Raw genomic sequence first — 7547 nt, 5'->3', positions numbered from 1 at the left:
AATGCTAAAATGTAGAATTAATAATGATAAAGAAATACCGCAAGTCTTGACACCATGCAATGCCAATCTTAGAACGTAGCCACTTAAAAATTTTGGAAATCCTCAAATACCACTTATAAATCGTGAACTCATTAGAACCTTCTCGAGAGTCATCCACTCTGCTCAAGTCTTCTATGCACCGCCAATACGAACCGAATGACTTGTGATCCATTAGCACAACATCTAAAGAAGTAACCCCATGTATAAGAAACCGAGTAAATCCCTTCGCCTTTCACACTATATCCGCCACGAATAACAAACACGAATCATTCCAAGATACCCACATGCCCATGAAATATAATACCTCATGCATCTAGCATTTCCCTCCCCCCACTCCCCACATTAACCTCGAAGTCAGCTCCCTTCAAGTCTTAACTAATCCATAAGTATGCCTCAATTCATAACTAATATAACACATGGCCACACGATCTAATCATCGATAGCAGGCTCCCCCACTTTGCTCGAAGCCATAGAACACAACATCTGACAACCCAAAATACCCTTACTCCATATCTACCATGATCTTACACTATAATTCAACTAAATCCTTCATGAGCTCATATAGCCCTAATCATAAGATAACTCAAATCATTTGCTAAGCGCATGTCCAACATCGTGACAATCGTGCGAACTCCTTCAAGAAATCTTAACTCTAAGTGTAGCACATACACATCCCACTAGGTAGAAAGAAAAATCTTCACAGAAACATTGCCAGGATTACACATCCGTAGACCACCCCATAGAAGATAACTCACCTGCTTAGTCTCAAACTGGCACCTCTCTATGACCCTATCATAGTCACAACAACTATGTAGTTACTTTATCCTCCCAAGGCTGAACTCATCAATAAGACACAAGAATCTACTTCATTCCACAAATGAGTAACTAAAAGATCTCTAATAGACTCATAACTCAAGATTGTATAACACTTCAAGATAGAAATCGAGCATCCATAGTCCTTTCGCATCCTAAGTAAAATCTTCTCACACATCTAGACCACCTAAGCATAGTCCTCAGTCACATAACACTTATCATATAGCTATGCAACCACTCACTGAGCCATCAATCCCACTCTTAAGGATACTACCGGACATATAAGTCCAAAAACACATGTTTACATAACAAACCGCTGAGCCTAGGCTGCAGACTGAACCCGGCCTCAAGTCTCTAGTTTGGCCTATCTCCTTAACACAAAGAACACATCTCGCACCACATCTATGACATCACGAGACATCGATGCACAATTGATATTGGGTGCTCAACAAAACATACGAGTGGATGGAAAGAATTAAAGAAATATGCTTCAAGCTGAATCAATACCGCATGATAAGGAAAGAAAGATGGGAAGTTTTTCTTAGATTTCCTATAGCCTTTTGAAGATAAGTATGGACGTCATCGTACCGATCCGCAAGACTCTATTAGCCACTTGCTCATGACTTGTAGAAACTATGAACCTAAAGATTTGTTACCAACTTGTCACAATCCAAAATCCACCTAGTTGTGCTAGAACCTAACCCAACCCGCTAGGTAAGCCAAACAATAGTCAACACAACACTAATGAAAGTAATAAGAAATCAATACGTGAAATAACTAAATTTATATATAATAACCCAAGGATTGGTAGTACAAGTCATGAACTACTAAGATTTAGATTTACAAAGTTGGTATGAAAGTAATTACAATATCTTTTTGAAATGTACACAAACAGAGTAAGAATCTAAAACTACCAGGGATGGTTGGTAGCTATATCCCGAAAGCAGGTACATCTTCAATGCCAGCCCCATCATCCATAGCATTTCAGCTGCAAGCGTCATCATGCAAGGTGCAGAAGCATAGTGTGAGTACAACTGACCTATTGAAGTGACATGCTAAGGTGTATACATGTGCGAAGTGTGCTACCAAAGCTTCGATTACGCGACGACGCCACAAAATAGCAATTAACATGTTTGAATAGGAGATTTTCCTAAACATGATCTCTAACGTAATTCAAGTAGAACATAAAGGTTTACAAACACATGAAGCATGATATCATGAAGCTTAACACTCAATTCAAGGAATAACATAGCCTAACCACTACCTTGAGCATGGATAAAACTCGGTGCACGCACACATGCTTATCCCTTACATGTGCGTCAGCCTTGGCACGTAGCCATTATCAACAATTCAAGTAACTACTACCTCAAACCAAATTTAGGTAAGATATTTACCTTAAACAAGCTAAATCAATACTTTATAAATGCCTTCCCACGTGTATCGACCTCCGAATGGCCTGAATCTAGCCAAAAAATAACACAAAACTATCAGATAATACCATAGGAAACAACCCCAAATAATAAAGCTTTGTTCATTATATAAATATTCAAAGTCAACCAAAAAGTTAACCTAGTACCGTATCTTGTGACCCGACCAAACTCACAAATCTCGGTTACTCATTCTAATATGGGTCCAAATATACGAGTTTCCTCCTAATTCGACCTCAAATTGACCCCCAAATCTCCAATTTTCATTCTCCAAAACCATAGCAAAATCCTCCAAATTTCTCTTTCAAATCACATAATCTATGTATATAATATCAAAATCGAGCCCTATTGCCTTGTATGAAAACCTCTTCAAATATCGCCCCTCTCCAAGTCTAAGGCTCAAAATATGAAATAATGAGTCAGAATCCCAAAATTGCATCACTTATACTTCTGTCTAGTGGTACTCTTCACAAAAACTACCACTGCCTCGCGTTTGCGAAGTAAGAAAATCCAACTGCCCAAAATAACTCTTCACGTTCTTGGTCAACCCCTCGCAAATGCGATGTACACATTGCCTCCTCCTTTACAAATTCCAACTTTCCCAATTCCCATCTCTCTTAGAGAACGTGACCCGCAAGGTGCGAATGCGAAAAAGAAAAACTGTAGCTCAAATAACTCTTTGCGAATGCGATAGCCCTGTCTTGAACGTGATGAGGACCTGACACTAGTGAAATTTTCTACAATATAAGAATGCTCTGGGTGGTCCAAAAACCCATTCGAGCCCCCTGAACCCCCTGGAACACTGTCCAATCACACCAATGAGTCCTAATACCTTCCGCAAACCTATCCAAAGGCTCGGAACATTGAAATAAATATAAAAACCACGAATCGATGATCAAAATACAAGTTAAGCTTCTCTTGCGTTCATTAACTTCTAAACTTCGAACCAAGCGTTAAATTCAAGCCTAAACAATCGGAATTAATCCTAAACTTTGCACACGTGTTTCAAATGATAAAATGAATCTATTTCAACTTTCAGAAATAATATCCAAATTCGATGAAATCAAATTCAACCCACGGTGAAACTTACGAACTTTCCATGCCTTTAAATTGCTAACTTTTGATATTTATGGCAAAATCAACCTAGGATCCTTCAAATCCAAATCCAGACATACGCCTAAGTCCAAAATTACCATACGAACATATTGAAACCATCAATATATAAATCTAAGATCGTTTACATAAAAGTCAAACCTTGATCAACTCTTGCCATTGAAGCTTCCAATAATAAAACTAAATGTTCCAATTCACTCCAAAACCTTCCCGAAACTAAACCAACCATCCCCACAAGTCACATAACAACAATTACATATAAAGAAAGAATCAATAGGAGACCAGAGCTAAATATACAAAATGACCGATCAGATCGTTACATTATTTTTATATAATTTATTTTCTTCATTTACACAACAACAACAACGGCCCAGTATAATCCCATTAATGGGGTATAGGGAGGGTAATGTGTATGAAGACTTTACCCCTACCCCGAGGGGCAGGAAGGCTGTTCCAGGAGACCTTCGGCTCAAAAAGACGACAAGAGACGATATATTAGTACCATCAATAGAGTAATAATAAAATAACAGCAATATAGAAAATACGAAATAGATGGAAAGTACAATAATAACTAGTAGATAAAGCCATGCATTAGTAGATAACCACTAGCATCCTAAAACTAAATCCTAACTGTCTAGTCCTACTTGGGTGCGCTGTAAAAATATTCGCAACTTCCTCATAACCTACAACCTTAATGCTCGACCTCCACAATACCCTGTCAAGGGTCATATCCTCAGTAATCCTAAGTCGCGTCATGTCCTGCCTGATCACCTCTCCCCAATACTTATTGGGCCGCCCCTACCTCTCCTTGTGCCCACCACAGCCAGTCGATCACACCTCATCACTGGTGCATCAGTGCTTCTCCTCTAAATGTGCCCGAATCACATGAGTCTTGCTTCCCGCATCTTGTCCTCCATGGGGGCCACGCCTACCTTCTCTCGAATATCTTCATTCCTAATCCTATCCATCTTAGTATGCCCGCACATCCACCTTAATATCCTCATCTCTGCTACTTTCATCTTCTGGATGTGTGAGTTCTTAACCGGCTAACACTCAATCCCGTACAACATGGCAGACCTAACCACTGCTCTATAAAACTTACCTTTTCGCAATAGTGGCAGTTTCTTATCACACAAAACTCCTGACGTTAATCTCCACTTCATCCTCCCCACCCCTATACGATGTGTGACATCCTCATCGATCTCCCCAATCCCCTGAATAACCGACCCAAGGTACTTGAAACTACCCCTCTTGGGAGTGACTTGAGAGTTAAGCCTCATGTCCACTACCACTTCTGTCGGCTCGTCGCATAACTTGTGTGAGCACGTGATTTTTGCCCTATATATCAATTACTCCCATAACTCCAAAACAAAATAATTTCTTTCAGTGTTTGCAATTTTGTGGATTTTCGTGGCATTTTCTGTTAATTGTTTGCATTTTTGTTTGTGCATTTTAATTAGTGAAAAATACAAAAATTGCGTTGCATGTGCATTTAGGAGTTAATTTTTCATTTTAAGAATTATTTAGCAATTAAATTGTTTTATAAAAAGGGAAAATCACAAAAATAGTTTAATTTGCACCTTTGGATTTTTTACTTTGATTTTGAGTAGTTTTTCTTTTAGTTTGTTTTTAATTAAATGTGATAATTTTTATTAGTATTTTTCAGGTTATATGGATTTAATTTAGGTTTTAATTTTAATAATGAAAAAAGAAGAAGAAAAAGAAAAGAATTTTGAAGAAAATGAATTAATGAGAAAAGGAAAGAATTGAGAGGAGCTGATTTTGGGCCACTTATGTTAATTCTTTCCAGGCCCAATGTGAAACCCGTCCAAACCACCCGAAACCCGGCACAAACCCGCGCCCTAACCCGGTCCGGTTTCCCCTTCACCAGAAACGACATCGTTTTGCTATCCTTTGATCTCGACCGTCGAGGTTAGTTGATCTAATGGTCCAGAACTAACCTCATCATGATATATAAGTGTCCAAACAGCCCCCTACCCCCTCTCATCTCCTTCACCAAACCTTATTGCCTCCGCCGGAACCGCCTATCGGAAATTGTCTCCGCTGCCGGCGGTACTCCAATCGACCCCAAATTAACGCCATAGACTCCCCTCCTTCTCCTCTTCCCAAATCTCCAAAACCCCTCCCTCGAATCCTAACAGAACTCTTCGAATCTTGAATCGAAGAGGAAGACCAAAACTCCAACTCACCCAATCGTCCCCAAAATAACACCCCTGAACCCTCGTCTCACCCTCATTCCAGAAATCCACCCCGTTGCCCTCGAATATTGGTAAAGCTCCTCGAATATGGATTTGAATGAACAGCCCTAAAGGTCCAGAGGTTAGAATCAGCGAGGTTTAGAAGATTTTAGGCCTAAATCGATGTTACTTGTGTGTTCTTGATATTAAGAACATATGAATAATTTCGGATTGGGCCGGAATCGATGAGTTGAAGGCTGTCCCTTAGGACCTTTTGTCCGGGTCCTCTTTGGTATGTTTCTTTTCTTCTCCTCAGTTCTTTTCCTCCTCTACTTCTTCATTTGTTCTATTATTTGTTGTCCCGATTAGGTCTTTTGTGTTCGTTTATGAGTTGTTTATTATGCATGTTATTTTAAAAATGCTAGGTCACTTAGCTTGATTAGTTAGGGTAATTTTATCTGGTAATCCCTTTAATCTTAGTCTAGTGCTTGATTCCTGTTGTTCAGACTCGTCTCTGTTATGAGCATTTGTTTCAGTCAATTCGAATTGGGTTGGGTTTGGGTTTATGCCTCTAATCTTTTGATTTACTAGTTTGGGTCGAACCTGAATAAATTCAATTCCTTCAGGAAATAACAGGGTCATTAAGGGGTAATTCGGGTAGTCTAGGCTTGGGAATCTTGTATAACAAAACTAGGAAGCTTCCTAAAAGCTGGGGTGGGGGCTATTTTGAAATTCTGAGGTTTACACTAGGGATTTCTAAGCTAAAATGAAAATTTCAGAAAGTTTTAAAGGCAATTTTGAACTCTTTGAGGCTGCCCTAGTAGCTTGCCTATAAAGGCATTGTTACTTAGAGCTAAAGTCAGATTTTGAAGGTTGGAAATCTAAAAATACAGAAGCTGCAAAAATTTACTACTTTAATAGACTTCGAGAGCTAAAATTTCTGAGAGAAAAAGGCAAAGGGCTGAAAATTTTAGAATAACACTGTTTCATTGATTTCTTTGGTGATTTTTGAGGTTTTCTTGGTGCTAAGTCAATTTTCTAATCAGCTGGTTTTAAGATGGGTTAAAGTCGAGTTGTCTTGAGGTCTGTTGGTCCATCGAGTGACTGAAGTTAGTGTTTGGATTATTGTATCTTATCTGCTGGTTCAAACTTGGCTCATAGCTGGTTTTCTTTGGTTATTTCTGGGCTAACTCCATTGATGTTGTTGTTCTGCTGCTGAACCATCAATTTCTATTTTTTTTTAAAATCCAGGCACCCCTTGGAACTTTATACAACATGTGCAATGCAAACTTGTGTTTGAGTGTGAAATACCATGGATGCAAGTTATCTTTTGAGCTTACTCTTCTATTTCATTCATTTCTGTAATGTCCTGAATACAATCTTATATTCTGCCTAGTAGAGAAGCCCTTCCTCCCCTCTCTTATGTTGTTAATGTCTTGCAAAATCTGTGTGTGTGCTCGTTAATTTAATTAAGGGAAGGTACAAGCATGGGGATGGTTTAAGTTGAGTTGAAGTTCAATCATATAGCTTGCAGGTTATTGAATCTTTGTTTTGACAAGTGAGCCATGGAATTACCATAATAAAAGTTTAGGCTCACGCTAAGCATGTTTGTTTCATATCTGTCAAGGATCAATGTCATTTTGGGGATGGTTTGAATTTATTTGATTAACATGGCTGTGCAAGAAAGCAGAATTGTCTAATGAGGTTCAGCATGATTACAAGATGATTATAGTTTCCGAGTTTTTTTTTATGTTATTTATTCTGTCCTTCTGAAACGATTAAGTTCAGAAGCTAAATGGATGTCATAGTCATTTTGAATCAGATTTAGTCTATTTTATTTTGTTTGGGGTCAATTTGGAACCATCTAGTCCCTTGCTTGTGCGCTAGTTATGTGGCTATAGGGACTCAATCTTGAGTCCCTGTTTGCCGTGCAAAATTGGGCCCAGCTCAAGTCCTT

The sequence above is a fragment of the Nicotiana sylvestris genome, chromosome 2, assembly GCF_000393655.2.
Source record: "Nicotiana sylvestris chromosome 2, ASM39365v2, whole genome shotgun sequence".
Lineage (NCBI taxonomy): Eukaryota > Viridiplantae > Streptophyta > Magnoliopsida > Solanales > Solanaceae > Nicotiana > Nicotiana sylvestris.
Note: the sequence above shows the minus strand (reverse complement) of the source record.